Source organism: Salvelinus alpinus, chromosome 2 (assembly GCF_045679555.1).
Source record: "Salvelinus alpinus chromosome 2, SLU_Salpinus.1, whole genome shotgun sequence".
NCBI lineage: Eukaryota > Metazoa > Chordata > Actinopteri > Salmoniformes > Salmonidae > Salvelinus > Salvelinus alpinus.
In genome coordinates this window covers 29,442,094-29,457,953 of record NC_092087.1, presented here as the reverse complement: position 1 = coordinate 29,457,953, position 15,860 = coordinate 29,442,094, and the positions used below count along the sequence as shown (strand labels likewise).

The window sequence follows — 15,860 nt, the reverse complement described above, 5'->3', positions numbered from 1 at the left end:
CAAACGTTAAACAAGACAACTACCCACAAAAGCCTACTGCCTATGGCTACCTTAAATATGGCTCCCAATCAGAGACAAATGAATGACAGCTGTCTCTGATTGAGACCCAATCTAGGCAGCCATAGACATAACTAGACAACCTCACAATTATCTATCCCATACACAATACAACACCCATAGACTAAACAAAACACACACAACATACAATGCCCACCCCAACTCACGCCCTGACCAACTAAACATAATCAAAATAACATAAAAATAGGTCAGGAACGTGACAGAAGGTGGGAGTCCATTAATGAGTCCATCCATTCAAACCCTGATCAGATATTATTTCAATTCATTGCAATGTAAATATACTTAATATTTCAGTCTCAAAAATACTCCTATTGTAGATAGTATATTTGCAGATATCTCCATTATCCCCTCTGTCAAATATGGCAATGCTTTTGTTTGAGACATGGGCATATTTGGCTACATGCTGTAGTAGTAAACAGAGGGGCATAGTGTGACCATCCACATGGAAAAGAACAGATCACTGGGTTCACTGGAACCTGGTCAACTCTACCACACCCACCAAGCTACTACATGATAGGTCAACTTCCACTCAACAGGCACATGCTTCTTCAGTTCTACCCCCTGGCTTTGAGGGGCAAGCGCACTCTAAACAAGTAGGATTAGCAGGTGGAAAAAAACACCTCTGGTAATTAGGGTCAAAGAGATATGTATCCTGTTTGTCATGAGGTCCTCTGTGGCCAGCCAATGAAATTTCAGAGGCAGGCCAGGCAGGCTGTCCTTCAGAGCCTTCTCTCTGAGGGACACATAGGGGAGAGGGAGAGGGAGGGGGGAAGAAGGACGGTACTGCAGGCCTAATGAATTTCCCCTGCTTATTAGCCCCGCAGCACCAGTGTTGAGCTGGAGCAGATGGAGACAACATTCATCAGGTGTTAGGCATCAGCTGCCACTCCAAAAGGGCAAAGAAAGATGTATGTAACTCCTCTCGACAAGCTAGCTACAAACCATAAGTTACTGTTGGTGATTGGTAGTCTAAAGCTATTTTTCAAAGATGTATTTGATATTCAGTAAAAACTAGAAGTATTTTAAAAATGCATTCTGTATGATGTCAGAGTTCCCTTTCGGAAATTGGATAAAAGGACTATCGGGCTAATGATCCGGGTGGTCTGATTCCACAGTGCAGTATGGCTAAACTCACACAAGAGAGAAAAGCACCCAATATCATTTAGAATGTTCCCGCATTTCATAACACGTGGATTTCCTCTTTATATTCCAGAGGAAACCAAAGCTTTTAATTAACAGGCTCCACATGCCGCAAATGTATTTTTAGGAACTTGCCGAATCTCAGAGCCTCACCAATATACACAAAGCATAATAGCACATTTCACATCCAATTCAGTTATCACAAAACCCAAATCTTATAATTAGGCAGAGGAGGCTGCGTTTGTGCTGCATTGATAACCTTGCGCGACTCCGCAGTCTACATGGGTACTAGGCAGTGAAATGGTAATTATCCCCTGTAATGATAATGATAATTAGCTGGGGAGTAAAGTGAGAATGATGAACCCCTTGGTGGTGGTTTAGGGAGTGTGGTGGTTTAGAGAACAGGGAGGGAAGGAGTGAATTCCCCTGATATGTGAACACAGAAGGCCCACTTCTCTTCCCTCCAGTCCCTCAGTCAGGCTCACACACACCTGCTTCCTTCCATCAGACACCCACACGCTGGACAAGTAGGACCTTACCCAGAAAGACTGATCACCTTTCTCCCTCCTGCTGACTAGACTTCATAGCAGGCAGCCACACCAATTCATTACCTACTGCAGTACCGAGCGTACCTCACTGAATCACCACCAGCACTGTTCAACCCCGTCATCAGTCCTCAGGCTCCCAGCAGGCAGCACAGTGGAAGGGCATGGCAACTCAGTCAGACACACTGTCCATTAATCAGGGAGATGAGGTGAGAGTGGCCAGTCAGAGTGGAGAAGCCAGCAATAGAGCCTGGAGAAGCCAGCAGACCAGGACTGACTGTTTACACTGAGGTCTGGAGGTGACTACACATTCCAGCCTGGGCCTCTGGCTCAGCTGGGGGGGTCAAAGGTTACCAGCTATATTTCAGAGTTATATGAGCACATGGAGGATGTGAGACCTTCAACTTTTCAATATGGCTGTCTTTTTTTTACTACTAGACAGACTGAGCCTCAACACTGAAGGTGCATGAATATGCAATGAGACCTGGGAGTTTTAGAAATGCTTACAGGCCTAAGAGCGCTTCCTAGAACACTTCCTGAGAGTAAGCAAGGAGGGTTTTGTGCTGATCTGAAACCTCCCTGAGAGGGCTGTTTGAAGTTACAGATGGGCCAAACGGGAGGGGCCAGCGGTGCTTCAACAACACTCAGTTTTCTCAGAGCTAGGAGTCGATGCAGCCGCAGCCTCTCAGCTTTCCACAGAATGCCATCACATTTTACATTAGGATTAAAAAGAGCAGCTGTTCACAAGCCCATAAACAAAATGAGCCCCAGAACACATACCCACATTAATTGACATGGATCAAGACGCTTTTAGGCCTGGGATTATTGCAGTGGTAATTGGTTGGTCGGCAGCCACATTCTAATTACAAAAAAAGGAGGAGTACCTGGTATAACTTCTATTTCTAAGAAGTGTAGGAGAAAGTTGTTTGCAGAGCAGTGAGTTCCAAATGTATTACACGCCTCGTTAGCAGATGGGCAATACACAATGGTGGTGGACGAGCCAAGCTTCCTGCACACACAGTAAAGTGCTTTGAGACCAAGTGAAAATACAATTAATTCTCATTCATAGAGTATGTTTTCAAGGTATGTGAATTGGGTACATTGCCAGCCCTTTTAATTCAGGCACAGTGATTCCCCTCCAGGTCTACAGAACAGGGGATGCAACAGAGGACAGGAAAGAACAAGACAGGACAGGTGACCCGCCATAGAGCTCTGTGTGTGTTTGACCACACATGTGCTTGATTTAGGTGGGTACAGTGTGAGTATGCTTTGGCTTGAGGCGAGGAGGTCAGGCTTTGAGAGATGGATGGCCAATTAGTGTGTAGGGTTGAGCATGGCAGTCTGACTGATGGATGCCAGGGAGGGAGCTCTCCTTATCAGCTCCAGGGTGTACCATCTCATCTCCCAGCTCCCACTGCCCTCCTCCAGGGTGTACCATCTCATCTCCCAGCTCCCACTGCCCTCCTCTAGGGTGGACCATCTCATCTTCCAGTTCCCACTGCCCTCCTCTAGGGTGGACCATCTCATCTCCCAGCTCCCACTGCCCTCCTCTAGGGTGGACCATCTCATCTCCCAGCTCCCACTGCCCTCCTCCAGGGTGGACCATCTCATCTCCCAGTTCCCACTGCCCTCCTCCAGGGTGGACCATCTCATCTCCCAGCTCCCACTGCCCTCCTCTAGGGTGGACTATCTCATCTCCCAGCTCCCACTGCCCTCCTCTAGGGTGGACCATCTCATCTTCCAGCTCCCACTGCCCTCCTCCAGGGTGGATCATCTCATCTCCCAGCTCCCACTGCCCTCCTCCAGGGTGGACCATCTCATCTCCCAGCTCCCACTGCCCTCCACCAGGCAGGAAACAGGCAACAAGTGCAGACTTCCAAACAGATGCAGATCCCTGTCTCTACAACACTTATACACAAACACACAGGGGTACACACACACACACACACTACGCACTGTCACAAATTCACTGACTATACTGTAAAATAAAAAATAAAAAACATTTTTAAAAAATGATATTCCTGTACTTTCATGTCATAAAGCATGAATATTCAGCAAGTGTTCTGTCAAAATAACAACAGCGCGGAACAGCCATGTAGAATACTGTTATAGTTCTAGCCAGCTTCAATATGGGCAAAACCCAGCTTGTATCAAATTATGTCTATAGTTTACTGAGGGTATTTCTGAAGAAGCGATTGACCTCCAAAACACAGCATGTAGCGGCTTGCAGGGGCGATGTTCTTTTATCCTCCTCACCAGGAGAACTGTACTATAGCCTAGCCTCTATGGAGCAAATCATTCAACATTGACTTCTACATCAAAGCCGCCACTTATACTTTCTTTCCCACCACGGTAGAAATAGCAGGTTACAGCACCACAGTGCTTTTCTCACCAAATCTGTGGTGTGTAAAACTCAATGAACTTCCATGTCATTAAACACCTGGAATCATAGGCTATATTTAATGGTAAATGTGGATAATAGATGGCGGTACAGCTATATTTTAACATGAACAATATGTCTATAAGCTAATACCATACACCACAGAGGGCAGTCTTCTTGTGGACAGAGCTAAGAAATGTGCCTACATTTATGGGCACTGGCATTGGAAAAACTGTCGGTGCCGAGGTAAGACTGATGCCCATAATGATGGATGCAGACTGCTACTGTATGGCATTTTGGACAGAATAACAAGTAGAGTGCTCGGTTTCATTTGAGCCCGAGCCGTCTCAGAAATCTTTCAACACAAGGAGGGTCCATTAGGTGGGGCTCCCACCACCACATTACAAAATGTCCTTGTGCGGTAAATTAATCAGTAATCCTGCATTTACAATGAAACAGGCTTTGTGGACGAGGTGGCATCAGCCCAAACCCCAACTTTTTTCAAAGAGTCAAACTGGGCTTGGCATGCCGCCCTGGGTATCCGGTGCACTTTAACATGTGTCTTTGGAGAGACATCACGCTATCAGGGAGATTTATGGGTAACTGGGGGTTATTGTTGGGTCTTGCAAGGCCCGGTTCTGGGGTTCTGATGATGATGTAGGGGCTCGAGGAGTGATGAGGTGGGACTGAGTGGGACACGGCTGAGGCTGGGGATCTGGGCCTGCTCTGAGGGAGAGAGACGAAGTTGGGCAGTTGATTTTGGCAGCAGACGGTGCCCTGTGAAATATGCTACCACACAGAGTACGTGGAGCACTCTGACTGCTGACAGAATGATACAACATAGCATTCCCCTGGGCTTCAGGCAGGATGTTCTACAGTAATCCTTACAGAGCTCACTGTGTTATCATTCAATATAATAACCTGTCAGCCTGGAAAAGGAGCAATGACCAAAAACTAAAAAGATAATCAAGCAAAAACTATATTCTAGGTCAAGTCCTCTATGCACTCCTTTGAATCACTCATCCAAATACTCTCCAGTCTTAACCCTTTTCTAAAAAAGCCAATTTAATCACAAGATTATCTAACCAAAATACTTGATTATTTCCGTAAGTAAATGTGTCAAACTACCGGATGACAAAAATAGTAGCTACTCCTGACCCTTTTTCAGTATGTCCATTATACCACATAACTTTAAAGGCCAATCACGGACAAAAATGTGATTTCTTGTGTTTTATATATATTTCCACACTGAGGTTGGAATAATACTGTGAAATTGTGAAAATTATGATAATGATAATGACAACACCAGGCGGTAAATTAGTTGCTAGATCAATGAGAAAGAGAGTTACAAACCTCTCTGCCAATAACAGCTAGTTCAGTTTTCCCCTCCCCACTCCCAGACAGTCCTAGTAATTGCTCTTTGCTAAGAAGCTATTTTTGTTTCTTTTTGACCACTTTAATTGAAAACAGTCACAGAAAGATACTTAATTGTTACCCAGAAATTATTTAATATTGAGATAAAAATAGCTGCAAACTTTGTAAACACACCATCAGTGATATGCTTAGCTCCCATGTTAAAGGATTTTCCCAACTATTCCAAAATAATATACTAAATCATTTTCCAAAACCTGTCTTACATCATCATGGATTACAACACCCCGGTGCGCTAGCTTCCCAATCTTTTCATCATTTAGTATTCTTTCCATGCATCCAGAGCGTGTGCTATTGCTATCAGCAGTAACTGTAGGCACATCATTAGCACACAGTTTCACTGCACAGTACAATGTAGTTAGTTCTGAAAGACACCATATTTCACAACGATTTGAGTGCTCCACTGTGAATTGAGAACCATCAACCTCAACAGTAAATGGGGAGGAAGAATGGTCACCACCTGATCAATCTGTCTCCCCTTCCACTCCAAGTCTGTGCTATGAGATTATGAGCACGCCTCAGAGACTAAGGAAAACCGATCTCTGTTTCAACATTTCAGATCCAAAGCCCTGCCAGAAAGTCAGCTATGTATGTGCAGGCCTGAGATGCATTACATCAGTGAAATGGCTCTGACACCGTCTGTGTAGGTGACAGAGAGATGGGTAAAGTAATCCAGATTGACTCTGGTTGATTCCTGACTCCTCTAAAATGCCTTCACATTAACCAGTCAATGTCACTCCGAGCCATTAGACTGACAAACAATTTAGTTTACTGCCTATTCCACATCCTTTAAGAGCTTTTAAAGTAGTCAAAAATTATCTTTCTGAGCACCAGGTTTACTCCTGATCCTTATCAGTTAAAGAGTGGAGACCTAGTGACCTGGTCCTGTCCTCCATGGCACTGGGCTGGAGCTGGAGCTGGGGATAGGGCTGGGGTTAGGGCTGGAGCTGGGGATAGGGCTGGAGCTGGAGATAGGGCTGGGGATAGGGCTGGGGATAGGGCTGGAGCTGTGGCTGGGGCTAGAGCTGGGGCTAGGGCTGGAGCTGGGGATAGGGCTGGAGATAGGGCTGGAGCTGGGGCTAGGGCTGGAGCTGGGGAGGGCTGGAGCTGGGGCTAGAGCTGGAGCTGGGGCTAGAGCTGGGGATAGGGCTGGAGCTGGAGCTAGGGCTGGAGCCAGGGCTGGGGGTGGAGATAGGGCTGGGGCTAGAGCTGGGGCTAGGGCTGGAGCTGGGGATAGGGCTGGGGCTAGGGGATAGGGCTGGAGCTGGGGCTAGAGCTGGGGATAGGGCTGGAGCTGAGGATAGGGCTGGAGCTGGAGCTAGGGCTGGAGATAGGGCTGGAGATAGGGCTGGGGTTGGGCTGGAGCTAGGGCTGGGGTTGGGCTGGAGCTGTGGCTGTGGCTGTGATTGGAGCTGGGGGCTGTGGCTTTAAAGCCTGGTGGATAGAGAGAAGGAAGTCCAGATGGACCATTTCTCTGGCTGTCCGAGAGTAACCGCTGTACTACAACACCCTGCCATGTCCCACAGCTCTCTGCCTGACCTGAAATATGCATGAGATGGAAATGTGTGAGACTAAGCTTCTGAGCTTCCACTCTCCTCATATTGAGTTGAATATGTATTTAAATCTGGGCCATGCAGGATGTGAATCACTGTCCTGGACATTAAGGGTTAAATGTGATTAATTTATGATACTCTGATGTTTGTCTCTAGGCACAAGTCCCTTATTTATTGATTGGCTAAAGCGATTGAAGCAGGTAATCTTAAAAACAAATGTATACAGCATGCTGTGAATGCTTGACACCTACAGTAGTTTCCTAGATTCATCATTGATACAAAATGGTGTATCATTTCTAGGTTAAGTGCTACATGAACTGTAAATGGGGCTTCTGACTTTATGTTGTTTAATGATATATGTTACTCACCCGGACATGTGAATTATTCATGGTATGTAAAATAAGTCATTGCCTCTCACGCAGAGACAGGCTTGCTTCATTGTGGCCGTTTATCAATCGACTTGGGGAAAAATTAAGTGGGAAATAAGGACACATGAAAATAACATTGAAATTAAAATGACAGTGATTTGACACACCATTAAGACTTGCCTCCAAAGTCAATACTTTTTGAATCCCAAGAACTGCCAGTTTCTCCAATTTCCTGTGCCTAACCTGGCATGTGCTTAAAATGGGCACAGGGGAAATAAAAACACATCATTACGTGTGGCTTGTATCTACAATAAATACCATAACCAGTGTTGGGGCGTCGTAAACAACATGTTATTCAACTAGTAATGTAACTACATTTTGCAGTATCTTGGTGGTAGTTCAACTAAATTCAAATCTTGATAGTGTTTCCAGTAGTTAAGTACTTTTTTTGCTATGCAGCGGAACAGCACACCACTTCTTTTACGAAAATAAAATATGGGTGAATGTCCGTTATTTTTTGCCATCAAACCTGCCAATTCTCACTTGAAACCATTTTTTTGTGTTCAATAGGGTAAATGACACATTCTGTTAACATCTGACTCCAGAGTGATCTGTTCTTGCGATTAACATCTGACCCCAGAGTGATCTGTTCTTGCTATTAACATCTGACCCCAGAGTGATCTGTTCTTGCTATTAACATTGACCCCAGAGTGACCTGTCTTGCGATTAACATCTGACCCCAGAGTGATCTGTTCTTGCTATTAACATCTGACCCCAGAGTGATATGTTCTTGCTATTAACATTGACCCCAGAGTGACCTGTCTTGCAATTTGTAGTCCATGACATTTCAGATTCAGATCATTTAGACTATCACAAAGTCATTTGGATGTAGTGAACTTATTTTTCAAAGGAACTTCAAGTATGTTTTTCTTAAGGGTAGCTATATTGTAGCTTAACTTCTTCCAGTGTGAAGTAATTGGTAGCTTGGTAAACTATATTTTCAGAGTAGCTTCCCCAACACTGTAATGTGTAGCTTCCCTATTGTAACGTGTGTTAAAAAGATTTAAGAAAGGGTGGGGCGGGAATACAGGCATTGGCCCCGTATCCTACTAAGAGGCTTCAAAAGAACAAAAGACTTGACACAAGAGTGGGAGTTAGATATCATGGCCAGCATATTGAGTTCACATACTGTTTACTCTCACTGTTTGAGACATTGGCAACAAACCAAAACATTGGTATCCGGATCCATAAAAAGAACACATATCAGGGAACAGAGATTAATAAGAAACTTTGCATCCTGCTGTTTGAAACCCCTAGGCGTGTTTGTGCCTGCCTGTGTTAGGGATTGGCAACAGCTGTCCTTGTCTTTTGTATGGCAAGGAACCTCCAGAAAAATGTCAAAGCTAAATATCACAGGGGATGATTACCGAGATCTGGGGACTCAAATAACCTCAATTAATTTTCCATAACCATCCCACCAAGTATAACTAATACAATCTGGTAGCACAACTATTACAAGATAAAGGATACAAGAATATCTCACCACTGTCCTTAAATCTCCTCTCAGTAATATGAATCACAAGAATTGCATATGCCCTAGATTTCCATGTTAAACCTTCAGCCCTTTCTGTGTAGTTTCAGTGCTGAGGAATTTGAGCAGTGACATTTGATGTGTGAGCATCACAGGGTCAAACTAGGGGAGTTGATCCATTGCCAGTCAATGCAGTCTGTCTGCCAGGAAAGCCATCAGCTAGATCTCTGTCTGCATGATATCTCCATCCCCACCTTCCCTGCTGCATAATCAATAGCATGGTCTAGCTAGCCTATATATTTACTCACCCCGGTGTGGCGCAATCCTCAATAGAAGAATGTTAATGGAGACTTTAATCAAACATGAGCATGAAAAAGGGACGAGACTGATATGAAATAGTAAAGATGTGGGGAGGCCTGTATGAATCACCTGACAGACAAATGGCTAGAGACGGATAATGACCATACATTCTCCTATAAAGAGAGGGGGATTACAGAGTGTCTGTGGGGGTGTGTCTAATGGATTTCTGTGTGTATGTATGTGTGTGTGTGTGTGTGTGTGTGTGTGTGTGTGTGTGTGTGTGTGTGTGTGTGTGTGTGTGTGTGTGTGTGTGTGTGTGTGTGTGTGTGTGTGTGTGTGTGTGTGTGTGCATACTTGATTGTGTGCCTGTGTGTGTTTGAGTGCACGCCTTTGTAAGAGCATGGTGTAGTGACTGAATGATGAGGCCATGCTTAGCAGCAGACAACAGACTCCAGCAGCTCCAGGTGGATAGCCCTTCCCTCCACCCTCCCTCCCTGCATGCCTCCTAACACTCAGGCTTGTTACGGCTCTCTGAGACGCTCCATATCCAGCCCACCTCCCTTAAGTTCCCTGAACCGAGGAGGAGATGAGTGTACCTCCTCACGGTCGTGACCGTTTTACCAGGACCCCCTGGACCTGGGGACCACACGTATCAGGGAACAGAGGAATGGCAGACCAGCTTCAGATTCCTGGCCTATGAGCTAGTCGTCCTCTTGTCTGTGGAAGAGTTATGACCGGTCACGCCTCCCAGGGTTCTTTCTATAAAGCTCAGGCTCTGAGACAGGCTCCACAGTGGGTCTAGTCCTGCACTGCTGGGACCATTACTCCTGTCTGAGGAGCCTAGCGTAAAGACACACAGCCAGGACATGCCTCTACACTAACCCAAATATCACTCCACACACTGGCACCCCAAATCCCTGCCATCAACATGCTCTCCATCACTGAATGCATAGCACAATGGAAAGTGTGTACCATTAAAGAATTTTAAGGCCCTCCTAACACTAAACTAACATTAACTACAGCTATCCGAGACATTGGACACCTGTGTGCCAGAGATGGAGAGCTAATGGGTTCATGGTGGCCAGCTCTGAATGGTTATAAACAGGGTTAAGTTGAGCTGCCTGGGACAGCACAGCAGCACTCCCTTCAGCTGGACCCGGCTATGTTTACAAGACACAATACTCACCAGACACATTTTTCCACTTAAAGTGTCTGTACTCTCTCACATTACTGAGTGCTGAGAACTCCAATACACCTACACACCAACTGGGCCGGTGCTGTATCACAGCAGAAAAACAGAGTCATCCCAGACCAGAAAAAACACAATTTCTCAATAATTCTGCACTCTAGCTCCTCCACACAACCAGGAAAAAAAGAGGCATTTTCCTTGAAATACTCAGTATTAAATCAAATTATATTTTTCACATGCGCCGAATACAACTAAAAAAACATGACTAGAAAAATAACCTCAATCTAATGGTGCCACCTCGTTGCTCATTTACAAAAGGCACAAAGAAAAACAAGAAACTGAATAAGACATGAGAAACCATGAGAGAACATGGAGAAACCATGAGAAACCCATGAGAAAACATGAGAAAACCAAAAGTCCCCACAAGAATAGTAAACAAACAGAAATTTGACCACCTGGGGACATTTTGTTACTGCCCACAAGGTCAAATGCTATTTCTAGGGGGTTTAGCATTAAGGTTAGAATTAGTGTTAGGGTTAGGAGCTAGGGTTAGGTTTAGGTTTAGGGTTAAGGTTGGGGTTTGGTGTTAGGGAAAATAGGATTTTGAACGGGACCGAATTGTGTGTCACCACAAGGTTAGCGTGCGTGCTTGCGTGCGTGCGTGCGTGTGTGTTGGAGTGTCAGTGAAGTATCAGTGAGAGTAGGCTCCCGAGTGGCGCAGAGGTCTAAGGCACTGCATCTCAGTACTAGGTGCCACTACAGACCCTGGTTCGATCCTGGGCTGTATCACAACCGGCTGTGATCGGGAGTCCCATAGGACAGCGCACAAATGGCCCAGTGTCGTCCGGGTTAATAGGGGAGGGTTTGGCTGGGGTAGTCCGTCATTGTAAAATAAGAAATAGTTCTTAACTGATTTGCCTAGATAAATAAAGGTTAAATAAAGAGAGAGTGCAAGAGAGTCAGTGCAAAAAAAATAAAATGAAGTCGGATGCCAAGTAGCTGCCAGACCAATCCGTGATGCAAGCAGTCAGGATGCCAAATCTTTTCAGCCTCCTGAGAGGGAATAGGTGTTGTCGTGCCCTCTTCACGACTGTCGTGATGTGTTTGGACCATGATAGGTCCTTAGTGATGTGGACACCAAGGAACTTGAAGCTCCCGACCCACTCCACTACAGCTCCGTCGATGTGAATGGAGGCGTGCTCGGCCCCCTTTTCCTGTAGTCCACGATCAGCTCCTTTGTCTTGCTCACATTGAGGGAGAGGTTGTTGTCCTGGCACCACACTGCCAGATCTCTGACCTCCTCCCTATAGGCTGTCTCATCAGTGATCAGGCCTACCACCATCGTGTTGTCGGCAAACTTAATGACGGTGTTGGAGTCATGTGTGGCCATGCAGTCATGGGTGAACAGGGAGTACAGGAGGGGACTAAGCACGTACACTTGAAGGGCCCCCGTGTTGAAGGTCAAACTTTCTACCTACTGTCACGTCGATGTGGATAGGGGGGTGTTTCCTCTGCTGTTTCCTGAAGTCCACGATCATCTCCTTTGTTTTGTTGACGTTGAGTGTGTAATTATTTTCCTGACACCACACTCCAAGGGCCCTCACCTCCTCCCTGTAGGCCATCTCGTCGTTGTTGGTAATCAAGCCTACCACTGTAGTGTCATCTGCAAACTTGATGATTGAGATGGGAACAGGGAGTACAGGAGAGGGCTGAGAATGCACCCTTGTGGGCCCCCAGTGTTGAGGATCGGCGGGGTGGAGATGTTCTTTCCTACCCTCACCACCTAGGGGCGGCCCGTCAGAAAGTCCAGGACCCAGTTGCACAGGGCGGGGTCGAGACCCAGGGTCTCGAGCTTAATGACGGTTTTGGAGGGTACTATGGTGTTAAATGCTGAGCTGTAGTCGATGAACAGCATTCTTACATAGGTATTCCTCTTGTCCAGATGGGTTAGGGCAGTGTGCAGTGTGATTGCGTCGTCTGTGGACCTATTGGCGTGGTAAGCAAATTGGAGTGGGTCTAGGGTGTCAGGTAGGGTGGAGGTGATATGATCCTTGACTAGTCTCTCAAAGCACTTCATGATGATGGAAGTGAGTGCTACAGGGCGATAGTCATTTAGTTCAGCTGCCTTGGCTTTCTTGGGAACAGGAACAATGGTGGCCCTCTTGAAGCATGTGGGAACAGCAGACTGGGATAGGGATTGATTGAATATGTCCGTAAACACACCAGCCAGCTGGTCTGCGCATGCTCTGAGGACACGGCTACGAATGCCGTCTGGGCTGGCAGCCTTGCAAGGGTTAACGCGTTTAAATGTTTTACTCACGTTGGCTGCGGTGAAGGAGAGTCCGCAGGTTTTGGTAGCGGGCCGTGTTGGTGGCACTGTATTGTCCTCAAAGCGAGCAAAGAAGTTGTTTAGTTTGTCTGGGAGCTAGACATCGGGGTCCGCGACGGGGCTGGTTTTCTTTTTGTAGTCCGTGATTGACTGTAGACCCTGCCACAAACCTCTCGTGTCTGAGCCGTTGAATTGCGACTCTACTTTGTCTCTATACTGACGCTTAGCTTGTTTGATTGCCTTGCGGAGGGAATAGCTACACTGTATGCTCATGTTTCCGGTCGCCTTGCCCTGATTAAAAGCAGTGGTTCACGCTTTCAGTTTTGCGCGAATGAAGGTCAGCGTGGCGGATGTGTGTGGCCTACCTTCACCACCTGGGGCGGCCCGCCAGGAAGTCCAGGATTCAGTTGCAGAGGGAGGTGTTCAGTCCCAGGGTCCTTAGCTTAGTGATGAGCTTGGAGGGCACAATGGTGTTGAATGCTAAGCTGTAGTCTATGAACAGCATTCTCACGTAGGTGTTCCTTTTGTCCAGGTGGGAAAGGGCAGTGTGGAGTGCAATAGAGATTGCGTCATCTGTGGATCTGTTGGGGTGGCATGCAAATTGGAGTGGGTCCAGGGTTTCTGAGATGATGGTGTTGATGTGAGCCATGACCAGCCTTGCAAAGCTTTTCATGGCTACAGTTGTGAGTGCTACGGGGCAGTAGTCATTTAGGCAGGATGTGGTTGTAGTATTTGGTTGCATGCAGGTTTTTTTGTCTGTGACTCTATGTGTGTGTCTATAAAGCTCTTAAAATTGGGGAAGGCAAAGCTATGGTTCTGGGAAATAATAGTATATGCCTGTATGTCCTTGTCCATTGTAACAATCAGAGGAGAGCATTCAACCCCCACAAACCACACTAAGACTCAGGGTTAACTCTGAGGGGAGACCAGACCAAACGAAGAGTGAGGTTCCTGTAGAAAAACAGGCATGGCCCGCTGTTAGCCTGTTGAACAACCCTTCTGTCACCTAAAATCAGCCTTGGAACACGGCGGTGGAGGCCAGACACCGCCGTTGGCCTTACAATGTAGATAAAGGTTTATTGTAAAACCTGTGAGGTAAACAAACAGAGCCTGGCTTGTCCAAGGTCCAGAGTAGCTCTGTGGTTTTTTGTGTTGTTTCTGTTTGGAATGTGACATGCTGATTGTGAGATGTGCAGAGCCCTGTCGTCTGTTTGCTTTCAGTCATTACAGTCACTTAAGATGACAGAGCAGTTTGCTTTACTTATCTCCAAAACAGCTAAAACACATAAGTGTTTTTAGTTGTGTTTACCACCTGACTCAAAAGCTCAAAGACTGATTGGTTTAGACCAGGGGTATTCAACTCTTACCCTACGAGGCCCGGCGCCTGCTGGTTTTCTGTTCTACCTGATAATTAATTGCACCCACCTGGTGTCCCATGTCTAAAATCAGTCCCTGATTAGAGGAACAATGAAAAAATGCTGTGGAACTGGCTTTGAGGTCCAGAGTTGAGTTTGAGGTGTTTAGACTGTGTAAGCAGAACAGAGCACAGGCCAGTGTTCATAGACCCTCTCACGTCGTAGAGGTTTCACACAAAAACCTGACTCTGATAGGTGAGCTCAAAAGAGACGTCTGCTCATCCAGACTGCTGTCTGAAAGCAATGACATCAGGAAGTATTGGCCGGTAGACAGAGTTCATCTGTTTGTTCAATCTGTCCAGGCCTCTGGATGGAGGACGGTTTTGTAAGTCATCATACATGAGGCCACAGACGACCTGTCAAAGTCCCAGAACTAGTCAATCTTTAGTTTCTATGGTTACTGGCCCGAAAGGTGCCAAAGTCGACATCAACAGGAAAGGATTGTTCATTCTCACTGTTGTAATAACTTTCTTTGTTGTGTGGGGATTTAAAGAAAATGATCTCACGAAAGGGAAAAACCTGCTGAGCCACATTTTCATTGGTTTATATGTCTCGGCTTCAAGGTATTCAAAGCACTGTAACGCTGGCAGAGAGACTGAATTGCTATCCAAACTTCACCATCTGGAAAACATTGTAGTCAATGGCAACAATGTAATCCATGGTTGTTCCAGCTGGTTTAGCTTTGGCACAGATGAGAACTCTAAAATCATATCTCATTTTAGAGATGTAAACAAGCAATCCACTTTCGGTCTTAATTCTAACCCTCAAGCAAAGACAATTGATTGACCCTCGTCTGAACAGGATGTTTCTCTGGTACTCACCCGCTATAAAACCCGTCCCACAAAGACTTATTTTGTCTTTTAAAAAAGGCTATCTACAACAACTTGAGGAATAGTGATATGCTCTGTCTTAGGATGGAAGCACATAGTGGGCCTTTCAGAGAGAGGATTTCTGCAAAGCACATCTCTAGTCATTGTTCCTATGAAGGGAAGGGAAGCCTTGACAAAAGCTGACAATACTGCACAAGTAAAACATTGTTATGTTTGTAAGGCACGCAGAAGCCTTCTTCCACAGCCATTTCAAAGGTAAAGAGTTTCTTAAAAGCCATCAATGCCAATGTTCAATGAGAGAGATAGAGAGGGAGCTGTGTGTGTGTGTGCGTGTGCGTGAATGTGTCTATTAATTGCTGCTCTATCGGGTGTTCTGTCGTTTCACTCTGACAACCTTTCTTACAAAGGGCACACAGAATTCTGATAGAGGGACATCAACAGGTGCCAAATGAAGGCACAGGACATGTTTTGTTCACTGTGTACAAACTAAACCACAAACACACACACACAAAAGCACAAAGAAAACTAATGTCCTATAACATAGTAGATAGAAGCTGGTCATATTATTAAAATGAGTGTGATAAAACAACAATCTGCTTCTTTGATAGAATACATCTCATGAATCATGTGCAGGTACTTTATCCATCAGCTGGTGAGAGAGAGTGACAGAGAGAGACAGAGAGAAAGGGGAGGGAGTGGGGACTGGAAGAAAAGGGGAGATGAGAGAAGACCAACATGGGAGAGAAAAGAAGAAAGCGAGAGGGACATACA

General features: G+C 45.8%; 1 protein-coding gene across 4 annotated transcripts in view; it reads right to left on the bottom strand.

The window, feature by feature from the left end:
• LOC139558466 (ephrin type-B receptor 2-like) overlaps positions 1-15,860 on the bottom strand; it is a 156,751-nt gene that overhangs the window by 103,551 nt on the left and 37,340 nt on the right. The window lies entirely within an intron of this gene.